We start from the raw sequence: 19,854 nt of genomic DNA, 5'->3' as shown, positions 1-19,854 counted from the left end.
AGTTGCATCCTCCTCAACACCTGCTCCGTCCACAAGCACGCCGTCAAACTCGGGACCTACTCACCTCATCTACCCCAGACATCGCCTTCCTCACCCAAACCTGGTTGACTCCCTCCTCAGAACCTGACATCGCAATAGCCATCCCTGAAGGCTATAAGATCACCCGCAGAGACTGCACCAACAGGCCGGGAGGAGGAATCGTTATAGTCCACAAGAACACCATCAAATCTCAACAAACACCGATGACATCCTCGATGCCGCCGAACACCTACACTTCAAGATCCACATCAACGCCGACACCATCCTCAGTGCAACCCTTGCCTTCCCGGCGAAGGTCATAGAAAAAATCGTCAACGGACTAATGACCCGCTTCCTAGAAGACAACAACACACTGGACATCTCCCAATCCGGATTCCGTAGGAACAACAGTACAGAGACCGCCCTCATCACCGCAACCGACAACATCAGGTCCAGGATAGACAAAGGCGAAACCGCAGCCCTCATCCTCCTAGACCTCTCGGCTGCCTTTGGCTCTGTCTGCCACCACACCCTATGCACTCGCCTCTTTGACGCCGGAATCCACCACAAGGCCCTGGACTGGATCACATTCTTCCTCTCCAGCAGAACTCAGAGAGTCCACCTCCTTCCCTTCCTGTCGGAAGCCACCAAAACCATCTTTTTAACTTCTACATGGCACCGCTCACCAAAATCATCCGATCCCACAACCTCAACATCGTCTCCTATGCCGAAACCAAACTCCATGGTGGACTACATACCATTGCAAACTGGATGAAGAAGAGCTGCCTCAAAGTTAGCTCAGAAAAGACAGAGAACCTCATCCTCCGCTCCAACTGCTCTGCATGGGATGACTCCTGGTGGCCAGCCACCCTAGGAACCGTGCCCACACCCACCACCCACGTACGCAATCTAGGCTTCATCCTGGACTCATCGCTCACAATGACCCATCAAGTCAATGCCATTTCATCTTCCTGCTTCAACACCCTCTGCATGCTTCGCAAGATCTTCATATGGATCCCCATCGAAACAAGAAGGACTGTCACCCACGCCCTCGTCAGCAGCAGACTGGCCTACAACAATGCACTCTATGTAGGAATCACAGCCAAGCTCCAGAAGAAACTTCAACGCATCCAGAAAGCCTCTGCACACCTCATCCTCAACATCCCACGCAGCGACCACATCTCAGCCCACCTCAGAGATATACACTGGCTTCCAGTCACCAAGAGGATCACCTTCTAACTCCTCATCCACACCCACAAAGCTCTTCATTACATGGGCCCTGCTGACCTCAACGAGTGACTCACCTTCCATGTTCCCACCCGCTCCACCAAGCTTGCCCTCGCCGCTGACCCTCGCATCCATCAAACTACAGCCGGTGGCAGATCCTTTTTCCACCTCACCACCAAGACCGGTAACACCCTCCCCGTCCACCTCCGACAGACCCAGGACCTCCTGACCTTCAGGAAATGCCTCAAGACCTGGCTATTCGAGCAGTAGCTGATCCTTCAAACCCAGCCCTTTTTCAGCGCCTGGAGACCCTAGCGTGTGAGTAGCTGATTGTTTGAAGTGAGAGAAGTATAAGTCCCTGAGATGATCCAAAATATTAATGGTAAATGACTGAAGACCCAGACAAGATATATCACTTTCAAAATATCTATGTCTTTACTTAGTCTCACTTGGCTTCCATAAAAAAATATGTTTTCTGCCTGACTCCACTGACAAAAAAGCAGTGTCTCCTGCACCCTAATCAATTCCCTGAAAAATGTGGCCTCTTCTGCACCTGTAGAAAAAATATTGATTCTCCTGCATATTCTCCAGAAATATATTGCTTTTGTTCCTGATCTCCAAAATACAATGCATGATGTTGCCTGTTGTGAAGCAACCCCTCCAACAATGCCCTATAGTGGGGTTCAGTTATGTTACAAAGACTTGAAGCCCCTCCTGCGAGGTCACAGGGCCTAGACGACATATGTTACTCACTCATAAGCTTGGAGTAAAACATACTAAGTCCCAGAAAAAAAATATTAGCAAATTTGCCCAGGATCAGTTTTCAAGAATTAACAAAACACATCAGAGGTTTGACTTGCTTTTTTTTCTCATGTAACCAACTTACAGTTCGATGAGTGTAGGAAAGTCTCTAGAGTATATATGCTGTAGGGCCACCCAAAGTCATGTATCAAGTCCCGATTACCTGTGGTATTCTTCATTAAATGGTCATCTGATCCTCATGCAATTTGTATAACCACAAATGGTGTAATGAAAAGATGAGAAAGATGTACTGAGTGTTGCAATCTGGTTATGCCCTATGCATTTGTGGCATACACATGAAGGGTATGGTTGTGTGGGAGATCATGCAGTTGCATACAGTTATACTCTATTGTGCTCGACTTGTGATGGGAGAAGAAATACCAAGGCCCAAATGTAAGAAAAGTGGCGCTTCACATAATGAAGCGCCAATTTTCTTGCTGCCCATTGCACTCCCTAACACCACCATGTGTGCGCAGTATTTAATGTTAGGCGCACCATGGCGCAGGTTAGGGGCAATAGCGACATCATTTTGATATTATTGTTGTACTTTGCAAGATTAGCGTCTAAAATGTTGGCGCTAATCCTGCAAACTACATGGAGGGTAATTATAAATAATGGGGTGCCTCGTAGTGTGTCTCGTAGATTCCACTGAATCATTTTTGCAGGGCCCCTAACAGGAGAACACCTCCCTTGCGTACATTATGCCTGGCATGGGCATAATGTGGTGCAAGGGTTTACAAAGTGATGCAATGCAAGCATTGCACCACTTTGTAAATATGGAGCAGCGTTTTTGCCACACTATCGCCACATTAGCATATAAAATAATGAAGCTAATGTGGCGATAGTTGGCCCTAGGCCCTCTTGAATTTGGGCCCAAATCTGTTAATCTCTGTGACAGTGCTCCTTTGCTGCTTCCCTTATGTGACTTCTAAGATTTTAGGGGGCTTTGTGGCGGTCTTCACCAACAAGTTTACACATAATGGAGGTTTTCTGCTTCCTAGCATTTTACACCTTTTTAGAAATTCTTCATTTCCTCAGTTATCAGCCTATTAGCATTAATCTGGTGAGATATTAGCTGACATGAACTGCTTTTTCTTTTTGCAATTTCAGGAGAAAATTTACCATAGTTAATAACCTACAGTATATCATAGGGATGACTGATGTATTCACTACCACAAACTTCTGCAGCTCCAGCACCAACATACTCTAACTCCCAGGTAATTCTAAAGTATACATGCTGTTTAGAATATTTGGTGCAATGACCCAACCAGTGCATCACCACAACATCTCTCTTCATTTCAAACCTCCCTGTCCCACAATCATAAAGTAAACAAAACATAAACTATAACTACACATAGAAGATTGGTTGAATGGAAAACATTAACAGCATGTTAACAGAAGAGCTACAAATAACTGTTATATTGAAAAAGCAACAAAGAATAAAGCTGTTTGAAAGAAAATTGTATCAATACCTACTATTTCTCCATAGTCCATATGCAGAGCAAATTCAAATTCACTCTGGGTACAACCTACGTGGCTTTCTCTGCACCGTTGAACGTCTGTGTAGAATAGATGGCTGCAAACCATCATGTGATTTACCCAATTAAAAAACACAAATATCCACTTAAACAAACCAGTCAATCTCATCTACTCTCTTCATATTCTACCACTATTTATCCTTCATCGAAACAGCATTTACACTTATTTTTTCCTCTTTTACTGGTGACCCAACTTTACCTACGCTTTGGGCACATATGACGGGTTTTTGATGTGGCTCCAATCACCAACTTTCACACTCAACATACTGTCTTTTGCATTATGGCTAATGCCAACTACCCCTGCTCATTTGATATTGATTGACTCAAGGTCTGATCTCCCTGCCCATTGCTTTCTCATGATTTCTCTTAAACCTTAATTTTCTCATCTATGTAGGGCACTCCGTAAACAAGGCTAATTGTCCCTTTGGTATTTCAAAAGTGCCTTTCAACATCACACTTCTGGGAGCAGTACAGTACACACAAAGCATGCTGTTCACACCTTCTTGAATTTCAAGATAATTACTTTACTGCCCACTGAACACGTTCTCCCAAAGTATGATTCATGTGTTTTACAAAGCCATTGATTTGGGGATAGTAGAGAGAAGATCTGTGATGGCTGATATTAGATTGTCTAAAAACTCAAGCATTTCTTTCAACACAAATTGAAATCCATTGCCAAAAATCATTTATTTGGGAAGCCTTTAAATATTCTTAAAAGATAGTATATTTGCCTTGGTATTCCATTTAGACATGAATCCTACCTCCCACAACGTGGCGTAATAATCAGCAGGCACCACTGCAAGCTTATTTTTGCATGGTAGCTCATAAAAAGGTCCAACAAAGTTGCCTCTTGGTTTCAGGCCATAAGACAATTTCAAGGGCTACAACCGGGAGGAGGGTGGGGTAGAGATCTTTAAATGCTCACCACTCATACACAATACCACACAATTCTTAACAACTTTGCCAATCTGAGTATTCATACAGCCAGCAACATGCAGCCATAATTCTCTTTTTATTAACAGATTGACCTAAATGTTACTTTTGACCTAGTTCATTCATCCTAAGACTCAAACTTGAAGGAAGTTCAAATTCCTCTCCATGCATAATCATCTTTTTCTTCCTTTCATTCACTACTATCAAGCTTTCCTTGGGCCACCCATTAACTACAAACTCATGAACAGTTTGTAGTTCTTTGTCAGCTTCCATCACCTGAAACCACTCTTCCTCAGTAAAAACTTTCAAATAACAAAAATATTTTGCAGCAATAAAACATTCTTCATCATCCTCATCAGTTGAAAATTCTCTTGAAATCATAGGAAAAGGAGACCAAGACAACTGTTGTGTTCTGATGTCTCTCCCCAAAATGTGTTGAATTACTATGTTGTACTGGGTTAATTTAGAGCACAATCTAGTAACCTTGGTAGCGTGATCTCTAATAATGTTAACACTCAAAATGAAAAACAGAGACTTATAGGCTGTCACTAACAAGAATTTTCTCTCACACAAAATCATTAAAATCTTTTTACAGAATAACAGAACACTAGCAATTCTCCTTTGATATGACTGAGAAAGGTTTTTCACAAGGCTGGAAAGCTCCAGATGAAAAACGATCTGGAGTCAGTCTGTGCTTTCACAAACGTGTAATTGCAATAACCATGGAATATAGCAATGTCAATTTACTTGTGCACATATCGATGTTACACAGCTGTAGGCATGGAGGAAATATAGCAGAGGGCACAAAGTGGGACCCACATCTGTGAAATGAAAGGCAAAGTGGGGGTCCATACACTGAGTGAAAATGACAGACTTATGCTAGCTCCAACAATTATATGAGATATGGGAGGCAGTGACATCTTCCTACCTGTGTCTCACTGAAAGTATTGCATGATTATGTTGTTTCAGTTTTCAATATCCTCTTCTTCTGCCTCCTCTTCTTCACTGTCCACAGGCTCCACAGCTGCCACCAGACCACCAGCTGGCTCATCCTCCTTCAGAAAAGGCACCTGCCGTCGCAAAGCCAGGTTGTGCAGCATACAGCAGGCCACGATTATCTGGCACACCTTCTTTGGTGAGTAGTAGAGGGAACCACCTTCCATATGGAGGCACCGGAATCTGGCCTTCAGAAGGGCGAAGGTTCGTTCGATCACCCTCCTAGTTTGCCCATGTGCCTCATTGTAGCGTTCCTCTGCCCTTGTCCTGGGATTCCTCACTGGGGTCAGTAGCCATGACAGGTTGGGGTAACCAGAGTCACCTGCAAATATCGAGAAACAACTGTTATACACACACTAACCCTTAGGGGCAACCCCATACCCAGACACCTAATCACACTGTATGGGGTCCTTGGCCTCACCTATTAGCCACACACGGTGCCTCTGGAGTTGCCCCATCACATAAGGGATGCTGCTATTCCTCAAAACCCAATATAGCTGCTCATGTGTTTCAGCAGGGCAGACAACACTCTGGACAACACGTTAGAGAACATTGGCTGGGGCATCCCTGATGCAATGGCCACTGCTGTTTGAAAGGAACCACTTGCCAGGAAATGGAGTACTGACAAGACCTGCACTAGAGGGGGTATCCCTGTGGGATGGCAGATAGCTGACATCAGTTCTGGCTCCAACTGGGCACACAGTTCCTGGATTGTTGCACAATCAAGTCTGTATGTGACTATTATGTGTCTCTCTTCCATTGTTGAGAGATTCACCAGCGGTCTGTACACCAGAGGATGCCGCCATCTCATCACCAGCCCCAGCAGACGTGCCCTATGGATGAGAACAGCGAGCAGAGAGTAAGCCAAAACTGAGGTATCCCAAAATGTCATTTTTACAAATTTATTAATCCGCAATGTGCCTGTAACTGTGAGTATTCCAGGCCTACATAGGTGTGACACAGTTATTATTAATGCCATGTTGCCCCCTGAAATGGCGGCTGGCTGACCTGTAAGGTGGGACAAGGGGAAATGAGGTAACTGGGCTGGGGTTGTACACCGTCGCAGTGGGCGGTCGAAGACCGCTGCGCAATTCTGCATTGGTTAACATTGGGCCCTATGGGTCCAAGGAGCCAATGACGATGTACGCCGGCAGTGACGGTACGCACCGATGCAGACGTGACCGCCATTTTCTATCTGTTCACTCTCTTGATACCTGACCTTCAACAGGAGAGGACCTACACTGCAAGTGCTGCTGTGACCTCAGTCTGGAAGCGACAATGGCTCATGTGTCTGGGGAAAGAGCCCCTGCCTTCACTTTGGAGGAGTTGGAGAAACTAGTGGATGGGGTCCTTCCCAGTACACGCAACTGTACGATCCTCCAGACAAACAGATGAGTACACTGTGAGCACGCTGCATGGGCAATGCCTGTTTTGAGTGGTGTGGATGGAAGCTACATGGGGGGACTGAGGCTTGCATGTGCGGATGGGGAGTGTATGTGCATCAGGACAAGGATGGGAACGGGGGGCAATGAGTATGATGGTCCGGACAGGTAAGTAATGTCCTTTCCCCGTGTACCATTCCTCTAGGTCAGCGCCCACCAGAAGAAGGGTATTTGGCGTGCCATCGCCAAGGACATCCGGACCCTGGGGGTCCACCACAGACGGAGCACCCACTGCCGTAAAAGATGGGAGGACCTGTGCCGCTGGAGCGAGAAGACGGCAGAGGCCCAGCTGGGGATGGCCTCCATACGTGGGATGGGTGTCCATCGCGCTATGACCCCCCTGATGTTCAGGATCCTGGCGGTGGCGTATCCTGATTCGGATGGGTTCTTGAGGGCATCACAGCAGCCACAAGGGGGTGAGTACACTCTCATTCAGCCGACTTTGCGCGCATTACGAGGTGTCTGGGCGGGGGAGGTGGACAGTGAGTACCCCAAGGTCAGGGCAATCTTGGTAGGCAAGGTCCCTTGTGAGGCAGGCTATGTGGCACCCCAACCCCACTAGTGGTTAGAGCAATCTACACCTAGTCAGGTTCCTGTGACTTCCAGGTGTGCAGCAATTGGGCCTAGGCCTCGTACCCCATAGGCATGTGATTAATCTAGGAACTATAAGTGCATGGCGTAGTGCAGAGGGCTGATCACAGTCTGTTGTGTCTACCAACGGTAGTGGTGTTGCATACACTGAACATGTCTTTCTTCTGTCTCCCCCCCACTTTTTGTGGTCTCCCTGTTCTTGTGTGCAATAGCATCATCATGCGGAGGAGCACTGGCACCGGAGCAGGAGGGAGCTGCATCCCACTTGGCCCTGGAGGGTGAAGAAACGGAGTCTGAAGCAACCAGTGGGACGGAGGGCGAAGGGAGCTCCACGGCAGGGATAGGAGCAGAGACCAGCGACTCATCCTCTGATGGGAGTTCCCTTGCGGTGCCCACCGCATCAACAGGTACAGCCGCCACCCCCCCTACTAGCACTGTCCTCCCAGCAGCCCCTCAGCATGTGTCCCGTGCCCGCTCACCCAGGAGGGTGGACATCTCCTTCGCCCCAGGCACCTCAGGCCCTGCCCCAGTCAGCCCTGCTGCCCTCAGTGAGGAGGCTATTCACCTCCTGAGATCCCTCACTGTTGGGCAGTCTACCATTCTGAATGCCATCCAGGATGTTGAGAGGCATTTGCAACAAACAAATGCATACCTGGAGGGCATTCATTCTGCCAAGGCAACCCAACAGAGAGCATTTCAGGCTCTGACCTCTGCACTGATGGCAGTTATTGTCCCTGTGTCCAGCCTCCTCCCTCCAACCTTCTCCACCCAGACCCAATCCCCTGTACCTCAGCCTATCCCATGCACACACATCAACACACAAGAGTGGCTCAGGCAAACATAAGCACCACACATCCCACAGGCACTCACACAAGCATCATACCCATGCACACATATCAACATCCACTTCCTCCACTGTGTCCCCCTCCTCCACGTCTCCCTCCTCCCTCCCAGTCTCATCTCCACTCACACCTGCATGCACTACATCCTCAGTCACTACCTCCATCACCAGCATGCCCATCACCACACACCACTCACGTGCACTCACCACCCCCCACTGCCATTCACACATCCCCAGTGTCCTCTCCCAGTGTGTCAGTGAGCCCTCCTCCCAAAGTACACAAACGCAGGCACACACCCACCCAACAGCCATCCACCTCACAACAGCCTCCAGCCCATGCACCTTCATCCAAATTCAGCAGACGTACACCTTCTACAACCACTACCTCTTCCTCCACTCCCAAACCCCCTCCATCTACCTGTCCCAGTGTGTCTAAAAAACTTTTCCTGGCTAACATTGACCTCTTCCCTACACCTCCCCCCACCGTCCTTCCCCTCGGGCGAGGCTTTCCAGGTCCCTGCCCTGCACCTCAGCCACCACATCCCCAGGCACAGTTGTGCCAGCAACTGCGGGGTCATGGAGTGCGCCAACCATCAGGGCTGCCAGTGTGCCACAGAGCGAGGGCAAGGACATTCTGCCACCTACCAAGGTTAAAAAGGTGCCCATATACCGGAGGGAGAAGCCGAAAACACCTGCCACCAAGGGGTCATCAAAAACGAAAGGGTATAATGGCAAGACAACTGCGCCACCATCAAAGGTGGGGAAGGGCGAAAAACTGAAGGGCAGGTCAGGAGAGGGCATAGTGGCACAGATTGAGGGACCAGTGTCACACCTTCTGTCCACGTCCATGCCAACCTGTACGGCGGCGAACACCGCCACCTGCACCGCCTTCTGCACCGCCACCTGCATCGCCTCTGGCACGTCTACAGCCGCTACGACAGTCCCCAGCCTCTTCCCCAGTGGGCATCCGTCCGAGGCTGCAGGAGACATCCAGCTTTCTCCCTCAGCAGGTGCTGACACATGCCCCGCCGCCACAGACCCCGCCACCAGCACCGCTGCCACAGACCCCGCCGCCAGCACCACCGCCACAGGCCCCGCAGCCAGCACTGCTGCCACAGGCCCTGCAGCCAGCACCGCTACCACAGACCCCACAGCCAGCACCACCAGGACGGACCCCACAGCCGACACCGCCACAACTGACACCGCAAAAGCACCACCACGACTGACACCGCAAAAGCACCGCCAGCGGCCCCGCGATGTCCTCAGACAGTGGCACCACCGCAGACATGCCTACCATCCCCAGTTGTCAGTCGTCCGAGGCTGGTGGTAAGTTCCAGGACCCTGGGCATCTTCCATGAAGCAGTACTGTCACCTGCAGGTGGAATGCGAAGCCGCAGCAGTGTGGGGTATGTCGCAGCCTCCATGGTGTATCATGCTACCTGTACCTCGGCAATCTTGTGGCACACACACCCAGGTGAGGGAATTGTAACGGCCACACTGCACGTGGAGCACTCTCTGCACCAAGCCCCCTCCAGAACCAATGGAGAGATACATCCACTACCTCAGTCCTTGGCAGGATGAAGCACTCTGGGCACCAAGCCCCCTCCAGAACCAGTGGAGAGATACTTCCACTACCTCAGTCCTTGGCAGGATGAAGCACTCTAGGCACCAAGCCCCCTCCAGTACCAGTGGAGAAAGGCTTCCACTATCTCAGTCCTTGACAGGATGAGGCACCCTGGGCACCAAGCCCCCTCCAGAACTAGTAGAGAGATACATCCACTACCTCAGTCTTGTCAGGATGAAGCACTCCGGGCACCAAGCCCCCTCCAGAACCAGTGGAGAAAGGCATCCACTTGAGAGACTGTGGCTTTGCACTCCCCAGGATAAAGCGGTAGGCAGACCACCCACTGGAGAGACTTGAGAGACTGTGGCTTTGCACTCCCCAGGATAAAGCAGTGGGCAAACCACCCACTGGAGAGACTTGCAAGACTGTGGCTTTGCACTCCCCAGGATAAAGCAGTGGGCAAACCACCTACTGGTGAGACTTGAGAGACTGTGGCATTGCACTCCCCAGGATAAAGCAGTGGGCAACCCACCCACTTGAGAGACTTGAGAGACTGTGGCTTTACACTCCCCAGGATAAAGCAGTGGGCAAACCACCCACTTGAGAGACTTGAGAGACTGTGGCTTTACACTCCCCAGGATAAAGCAGTGGGCAAACCACCCACTGGAGAGACTTGTGAGACTGTGGCTTTGCACTCCCCAGGATAAAGCAGTGGGCAAACCACCCACTGGAGAGACTTGAGAGACTGGCTTTGCACTCACCTGGATAAAGCAGTGGGCAAACCACCCACTGGAGAGACTTGTGAGACTGTGGCTTTGCACTCCCCAGGATAAAGCAGTGGGCAAACCAACCACTGGAGAGACTTGAGAGACTGTGGCTTTGCACTCCCCAGGATGCAGCAATGGGCATGGAGCCCCCTCGTGCAGCAGTGGCGCCGTGCGTTCAGCTGGCTGAGGTGCCCCCCCCCTGAGGTGCCTGTTTCATTTCGAGCTGATGTCCCTGCAGAGTTCTCTCCGTTTCCAGTCAGGTGTCATGTGTGGGCTTCGCCCATGCATTTTGGGCCCAGTGGTCCACGGACACTGATTGGTGCACTATCCGGACTTTTGTAGTTGGTGTACATAATTGCGTTTACTGGATTTTGAACTTTGATAATGAGATTTCAAATGATTACATTCATTCAAATCAATTCCTTTTGTTCTTGCGTTATTCCAGGGGGTCGGGGGTTGTATGTGTACTGTTGCTCCATGTATTTGTGTGTATGGTGTTGTGGGTGGGGGTGGGGGTAGGGGTGTTGCTTGTGTGTGTCACTCTCTTTTCCCTCCCCCTGTGTTGTAGGTACAGTACTCACCGTGGTCGTCGCCGCCGTCGTTGGTGCTCCTGATAGAAGAGAAGGAAGACCATCATTGGCAGTATCTGCAGTTCACGCTCCATGGCGCCCTGGTTCCTCGTGGGGTGTGGAGAGGTGAGTGTTTTCCCTTCTGTGTACTGCTTCCGCCGTGTTTTGGTTCGCATTGGTTCCACCCCGGAAAAGGTGGCGGATAGGCATCTTGTGATAGGGTGAGCGGTACATTGTCTTCCGCTTGTCTGTTGGCGGTGTCCGCTGCGCTGTTTGTTTTTACCGCCGTGGCGGTCGGAGTGTTAAAGTGGCTGTCTATGTTGGCGGTTTCCGCCACGGTCGTAATCCCATTTTTTTTCTGCAGGACTGTTTGCGGTATTACTGCCGCTTTAACACCGACTGCCAAGGTTGTAATGGGGGCCTTTGTCTTGCAAGAGAGTGCCATCCCGTGGTTTACAACAAAAATGAGCTCAACATCTTCCCAGACAACACCGCTGGTGTGCAGGCAGCTCGCATGGCGTTCCTCCTGGCTAAGTGCACTTTGAGCCAGACAGATGCCAAATATTCCCTCATCTATCCGGCCAAATTACGGGTACAGCACAAGGGCAAACTAAATTTTTTTCTGACCCGAAACTGGCAACCAAATATGCCAAAACTATCCCAAAAAAAGCGGCCTCAGAATGCTCGCAGGATACTGGAGAGGGCGAAGACACTCTTAGTGATAATGACTGATGGCAATTGCTTGTGGAAGACACCTGTGGTCTTGCACTGAGATCTGGGTCCTGTCGGGCCTTGAAGGAGAATTGGACTTTGGTGCAGTCTGGCTCGTAGTATCAATGTTGTTGTGGGGGCTCCTGCCCACCACCCAAATCAGGGTGGACGACAGATGGCCACGTTGATGCCCCATCGGAAGTCCAATCAAGTTATGTGTTGATAGGTTGTGGGATATGTGTCTGGGTGTGGGTGGGTTTGTAGGGCTGGCTCAATTGCGGGGCCAGCGTGGGTGGGGAGTGGTTGCTGTCTTGTTGGATAAGGCATTGTATGCTTTGTCTTTACCTTTGCTTGTCTGTATTTCCCTGTCCTCGCTGCTGTTTCGAACTGTGACTAGGTGCATGATGGCCATTGAGCAGCTGAGGTGTTGGCTATGATGGCTCCTAGGGTGGACACTTACTTTCTAAACCATGGTCAGTCCATTTCAGGCTTGGGCATTAGGATCAGTGACTATTTGAATTTGTCACTGAGCTGTAGCTGTGTTTGGCCTTGGTTGTCATATGGTGTTCCAATGCATTGCTGTCATTGCCATGTACTGGTCCTCAGTCGTACATTCTAGTTGGTGTAATTAGTACAATAGTCATACATGCATCAAATGTGATGTGATGTGCACATTGCAGGTTTTCACATTAATGGGTTAGTGCATTCTGGGAGTCATAGTGATAGGTTTAGCCTATAGTATCTGCTATAGCCAAGGGCTGTGTGGGCAGTTGGGTTGTGTGGGTTGGTGGCATGCAGGAAAGGGGCATTAGGTGATTGCCAGATAGGTGTGTTGGGACATACGGTTAATTAGGGAGTATTTGGGTATTGAGGTAGCATGCAGGACACGACAATCGTGTGACATGGATGTTGTGTGTACTTGCCAGACTCAAGTCCCCCAGGTATTCCAGTCAGGGCCTCTATATTTAGTATGTCTAAGAACTTCTCCCATGATGTGAACTGTGGGAAGGAGGTGGGGGCCCACTGCCAGTCTTCTGCACGTCAACCTGATGGTGTGATGCCATGAAAAGCACCTTCCCCCCAGGTTGTTCCACCTCTTCCAGATATCCTCCCTTGTGCGTGGATGGTAGCCTACTGAGTTGACCTTGTCAACTACTCTTTGCCACAACTCCATTTTCCTGGCAATTGATGTTTGCTGGACCTGTACTCCAAACAGTTGTGGCTTTAACTTGACAAATTCATCCACCATGACTCTCATCTTGTCGTCAGTGAAATGTGGGCTCTTTTGTGGAGACATGGTGGTGGTTGTGATGAGGGTGTCGGGAGGTGTTGTGTGTGTAAGGATCCAGTGTTGGGTGAGTGATGGGGTGTGAATGGTGCGCTGTGTTGAATGGACGCTTGTCGTGAAATGTGTGTGCTCGTTTTGTGTGTTGTGTGGTAGTTGTGCTGGTCTGTGGTGTATGATGCGTGCTGTGTGTGTGTGCCTATAGTACAAGGGTGCTCTCTCTATGTAAGTGCCTGCTCTCGGTGTCTCTGTGGGTGTGTTATATAGTGCAGTGTGTAGTTGTGTAGGTGTGTCGGGTGTGTAGATGTGTGTCAGGTGTGGGGTATTCAAACTATCCAATGTGGTGTTGTGTTCTGCCTGCAGTTGAGTTTAGAGCACGGTGGTTCGCACTGCCAATGGTTTACTGCCAAGGAAGAACCACAGTGCTGTTTTGTGGCTCGTAATCTGGTGGGTGGATTTGTGTCAGGCTGTTGGTGCTGGTGGTGGAACTGCCTCCTTTCCGCTCTCCAGTGTCCTGGCTGTCTCAGATTTTTGGCTGATTCTTGGCAGTCTTCACTGTGTGAGTCTTAATGTGGTGGTTCGATGATCTCCTACATGGCCGTCTTTTGACTACCACCACCGCGGCGGAATTCTGAAAAGACCGCCAAATTCATAATGAGCCCCTTAGTACTTTGATCACCCTAAATGTTTAGATGATTTCTACACATCAGTTATACATCTCCTTACTTTGTCGAAAATGAAGGAAGATTGGCACCTATTTTAAATTACTTTGAGGAAACCTGGATTGGGAATCTAAGCAGGTCGGGTCAAAGGAAGAAGCCCAAGTTTCCTATAGAGTGGTGGAACTGCTACTCCACTTGCTTAGAAGGGGGAGCAAAAACAAATAACGCTGTTCAGGAATGGCACAACTCTTTTGGTAAATCTATCAGTAAAAGTCATCCTAACTTCTATCTGAAAAAAGAACAAAGTTTCCAAGAAATGAGAAAGGCACAGTTGTTTTCTAGTGCTCTGACCCCACGTGTTTCCAAAAAAACAAAAGAAATAAGTGAAAAACTATTAGCAAAACTACAACAATTTCCACTAATGAGCACTTCAGAGTACTAAAAAACATTTCTTACATCTAACTTTCCCTATCGACATATATAATTACTTGCCTGTTTCAAATCAGATCCTCAATTACAATTGGCAATTCTATTTCTTTGTTTTAATTATTTTTTAGAATAATTCCTACCAGAAGATGTCTTCATGCTTCGAGTCATGGATTTTATGGTGCTATTTGTCTCAACATGACTCAAAATGGATCCTCAGCTGAAAAATTCAAACTAAAATAAACATTCTGCACAACAATGCTGTTACAGTAAGACGGATCGGGGAACATGGCGGCCGGTTGAAGCGCTGACCGCGAACTCCCATCGGACGAGAGACGCGACCTGCGACCCCTGCGACCCCTGACCCGGAAAACGACACGCTGAGTGCCGGAGCGGTGCCGGAGCTGGATCGACGCGTGAAAGGATCGCCGCGGCCGTAGAGGGACCCCCTTGTTGTGACGAGGAGGAGGTTTGGAGGAGAGACGCCGGGGGAGAGACTGGGGGGGAGACTGGGATTGTGCTGCGGCAGGGCTCCTGGACTGGCGCCCTGGTGGGAAGTTCCTCTTACCGGAGAGGGCTGTTGGTGGTTTATTTTTTTTTCGGTGTTGGGCTGGACGGAGCTCTCAGTTTTTTTTTTTTTTTTTTTTTTTTGCGTGAGAAGTACACACCGATGATGCCATAAAACGTTAATTAACCGGAATACTGGATCCTTGGAAAACAATCGCATATTGAGTCTGCATGGGATTTTTTTTTTTTTTTTTTCCCTTGTGAGCCCCTTTTTTTGTTGGGACCACCCTCACCCACGGAGGTTTGTTGTTGACACCCTGTTGTCGTTGACTTTGGGCGCTGTCTCTTTGCTTTGAGGGCGGTTTCGGCGTTGCTTCTCCCCAGGTCGGGAGATTTAATTAAAAACACGGCGAACAAGGAGGGGGGCGAAATTGCTTCGGCGAAAGGTGGTCGGGGGGTCCCCTGGAATCAAGCTTTAAATTCCAGTATTTGGGCTGAAGCAGTGAGGGGTGTGCGACGAGGGAGATCTTATACCTCTTGCTGTTCTCTTCGTGGGAGTTTACCGGAGACTCCGGGGCTTTCCACTAGGAGTAATCTGAACAGGAATAGGGTGGGAGGAGAACGTGATACCAGCAGAGCCTCTCGGTGCATGTCTCCAATCAAACGCCGCACCAAGGTTGTACGGACAGAGGTTAAAAACCTGGTTGGTGCAAGGACTTGTAAGCCCGGCCCCCTGGGTGTGAATGATAAGCCCCAGACTTATTCATCAGAGACTGTAGCAGTTATAAACCCTGGATTTAAGACTCACGGCGAAGTCTCTTTAAAGGGGACTGATCAAACTCTGTCATCCGTGGGCCCTCCTACCCCTCTCTTGGGGGAAGGTCAACCTGAACCTCTGGGGAGGAGTGAATCATTGATCACAAGATATTTTCGGACCACTACCTTTCCATCGCAGGATATGGCAAATAGTCAACTAACCTCAGATGATTTAGAAAGGTCAAATTTAGCTATGCGTTTGGCTATGCGTTCGCCCCTAAATCCACTAGACAAGGATCTAGATGGACAGGGAGAGGATTCCTCTAAATTATCGGCTTTGTTAGAAGTGGAGAGTAACCCTCTCAGAGGTACAATGTCTTATGGTATGGATGTACAGGCCCTGCTAATCTCTCTTACTAAAGAGATTAGGGAAAAATTTGAGACATCAGAAAATAACCAAACAAGGATTCGGGAAGTATGTGAGGCTTTGGAAAATAAAATCACTTTGTTATCAGATCGGATGGGTAAACTCGAGACTGTGGTGGCGGCCCATGAGGAGCGGGTGGCAGCTCAATCTGTGGATATTTCACAATTAAAACGTGGGGAAAAGTTGTTACAGGACAAACTAGAGACTTTGGAAAATAACATGCGGAGAAATAATATCAGGCTTTTGGGTGTTCCTGAGGGATTGGAAGGCGAAGATATCAAGGGCTATGTGATTGCTTTGATAAAAGAGGTTATCCCAAATACAGCAGTGTTTAACTTGGAAGAGGATATTCAAAGAGTCCATCGCGATCCGTTCAAGAAAAATCCCGGGAGGAAGAATCCCAGGAGGATTCTGATAAACTTCAATACGTACTCTATCAAGGAAAAAATTCTGTCTGAAGCCCTCAAAGTTGGTGTTTTTTCCAAAGGGGAATGGGCCTTCAGGATAAGATCGGACTTGTCTAAAGCAACGTTAGATAGACAGTGGGAGTTGGGAAAATTTATGCGCGAGCTTCGTTCTCTTGGGGCTACCGTACAGCTAAGGTTTCCGGCAGCACTCCGGATCATGTGGAAGAACAAAATGTATAACATGAGAGATCCGGGGGAGGTTAGCGCATTCATAGACCAGATTAAGGCGTCACAATAAGATCTAGTGGAAGTATCTCGTCCGATGGGGAGTTCGAATTTAGGATAACAGGATGGTTATCCTAGTAGAATCAGGGAGGGTTCCCCAGGGTAGGGGGGTTGGGTTTGGCTGGGAGTTGGTGTTGGTGTTGGTGTTGGTGTTGGTGTTGGTGGAGGGGGTGGGAGGCACTGGGTGTGGGGGTTTGGGATGGGTTAGGGGGATTAGGTGGGTTGAAAGGATAAAAATAAGAAAGTCCTCATATGTTGTTTACCTAGGAGGGGGGTGCGCTGTGCTCATGACGTTTTCCTTTTCTCCTGACAGATATGTCTAAGTATGGGAATTTAAGGTTGAAATTTCTTTCCTGGAATGTGAATGGTTTAAGGGTGGTAGGCAGGAGGAGGAAGATTTTTGAATATTTAAGATTGGCGGAAGAGGAGATTATCATATTGCAAGAAACTCATCTCCAACAAACAGAGTGGGAGACCTGGGTTAAACGGTTGAATTGGGTTTCTCTTAGCGTATGCTCCTCCCAAACTAGTGTGATAAAAGGCGTGGCAGTTCTGGTCAAAAAATCCATAAAGCTTAGGATAGGATTGGTGCAAGTTGACCCTAGAGGGAGATGGGTAGTGGAAGAACTGTGCGCATCTGGCTATTGGGTCACGGTGGCAGGCTATTATGGACCTAACTTAGATGATCCCACACCGTTTCAAGAGTTATTCAATATTTTACTTCTAGCTAGATATCCAGTGGTACTAGGTGGAGATTTCAACATATTGTTAGATCCTGTATACGATAAGTCAACCCCTCGAGGTATGGATAACTCTCCTAAAATGAGGGCACAGGTGAAACAAGCCATGCAAGATCTAGGATTCGTAGACATATGGCACTGCAGAGGAGGCGAAGGAGACAGATATACATTTTACAATAAAAAATATGGGCATAGATCTAGGATAGATTTTTTTTTAATACACAAAAGCTTATGCCCAGAGGACAGAAAGGTAGCCCACAATCCTGCTCACCTCTCAGATCATTCAGCTGTAAAATTACACTTGGATATCAGGGTCGTAAATAAGGGTATTAGATGTATAATTAATCGCGCTATACTATTAGACGACTCTATAGTAGAAGCATTAAAAAAAGACACAAGAGATTTCTTTCTTTTGAACCAAGGTACGGCAAGTTTATGGTGTGTTTGGGACACCTTTAAGGCCTATATTAGAGGGAGGCTTATGAGCCTGGCAATATACAAACATCGTGAAGAAAAAGAGAAATTGGGAGATATGGAATTATCTCTAAAAACCTTGCAAGCTGCAATCCATAAAGCACGAGCAGAAGAGAAGGTCAATTTATTAGAGGACTTGATATGTCAAGAGGTTAATGTTCGGACTAAGCTAGAGGTTTTTTGGGAAAATCGTAGTAAGTTAAAGTGGGAAGCTAGTCGATATGCTCACCATGAATATGGAGAAGGTTGCAGTAAGCTACTAGCATGGAAGGTTAAGTCAGACCTCTCTAAAAGATATATTTCAGCAGTCAAATCGGACTATACGAATCAGATTTGTGTGGAGCAAGAAGAGATTGAGGGGGCATTTGTATCTTTTTTCCAAGACGTATACTCAGAAAGCCTGGTTAATTCAGACGAGTCAATTAGTGATTTTCTAGAAAAACTACACCTTCCAGCTCTAGAAGATTCCGAAAAGACCCTATTAAATTGTAAAATAAATGAGGCTGAGCTTATTGAAGGCATAAAAGCGTTAAAAAAAGGAAAGGCCGCTGGTCCAGACAATCTACCTAATGAATTGTACAAGGTTTTGGGGGAAGTTATTAGTCCATTTTTATTAGAATTATTTAATTCTATGCTGGTTGAGGGGGCTCAGACGCCTAAATCCTGGAGAGAGGCTATAATTTGTCTAGTTTTAAAACCAGGTAAGGATCCAATGTCTTGTGCATCTTACAGACCCATCTCCCTGTTGAATGCCGATTACAAACTGTATACAGGGATTTTAGCCAGGAGATTAGGGAGTGCTATAGGTAATCTGATTCATACGGATCAAAAGGGTTTTATGAAAGGGAGGTATCTCCAGGATGTAACACATGAGTTATTCGCTGCAATAGACCTGGCGGAACAAGAAAAGGCTCCGTTGGCGATCCTGACGTTTGATGCAGCAAAGGCCTTCGATCGGGTTAATTGGTCTTTTTTGAGGTTAGTGCTGGAAAAAGGAGGCTTGGGATTTCCTTTTGTTAGGACAGTCAGGGAATTGTATAGACGCCCCTCAGCGAGAATTCTGGTCAACGGCCAGTTATCACAAGAATTTAGGATTTGGCGGGGTACGCAACAGGGATGTCCATTGTCTCCCTTGCTTTTTAATTTATATATTGAGCCTCTGGCAATTTCTCTTCGGTTAAGTAAGGAAATTATTCCATTTCAAAGTGGGGACTGGGAAAAAAAAGTAGCATTATATGCGGATGATCTTATGCTATACACCAAGGATGTTAGTTCTACCCTACTTGCGTTTAATACTTTGATGGAGCAATTTGGTAAATTTTCTGGTTACAGCGTAAACACAGAAAAGACAGAAATAATGTGTTGGAACTTGACTTATGCTTCTCCTTTAGTCAAACAAGAGATCAGATATTTGGGTATTCGATTAACAAATGACCTAAATGAGGTACCTAAACTAAATTTTAACATAACATACAGAGAAACCAAAAAATTGCTAAAGACGTGGGCCGCTCTCCCTCTTTCCATAATTGGAAGATCCAACATTTTGAAGATGTGCATTCTCCCAAAATTTACCTTTTTATTTAACACTATTCCATTAGAGTTTAAGAACTGCTGGTTTAAAAAACTACAGGGGGATTTATCCTCGTTTGTATGGGCCTCCAAAGGAGTAAGGATCTCGTGGAAAAAGATGAGTAGAAAAAAAGAGTGGGGGGGCATTGCGTCTCCAGATTTCTTCAAGTATTATCTGGCATTTCAATTAAAAAACATCAGAAACCTATTGAATAAGAAGTCAGAATATGATCCGGCTTGGAAAGCCTTAACGGCACACCTCGAGGAAAGAGCAGATCATTTTCTATATAAATTCGGCCATCCTAAGTACTTCAAGAA

The sequence above is a fragment of the Pleurodeles waltl genome, chromosome 5, assembly GCF_031143425.1.
Source record: "Pleurodeles waltl isolate 20211129_DDA chromosome 5, aPleWal1.hap1.20221129, whole genome shotgun sequence".
Taxonomy (NCBI): domain Eukaryota; kingdom Metazoa; phylum Chordata; class Amphibia; order Caudata; family Salamandridae; genus Pleurodeles; species Pleurodeles waltl.
Note: the sequence above shows the minus strand (reverse complement) of the source record.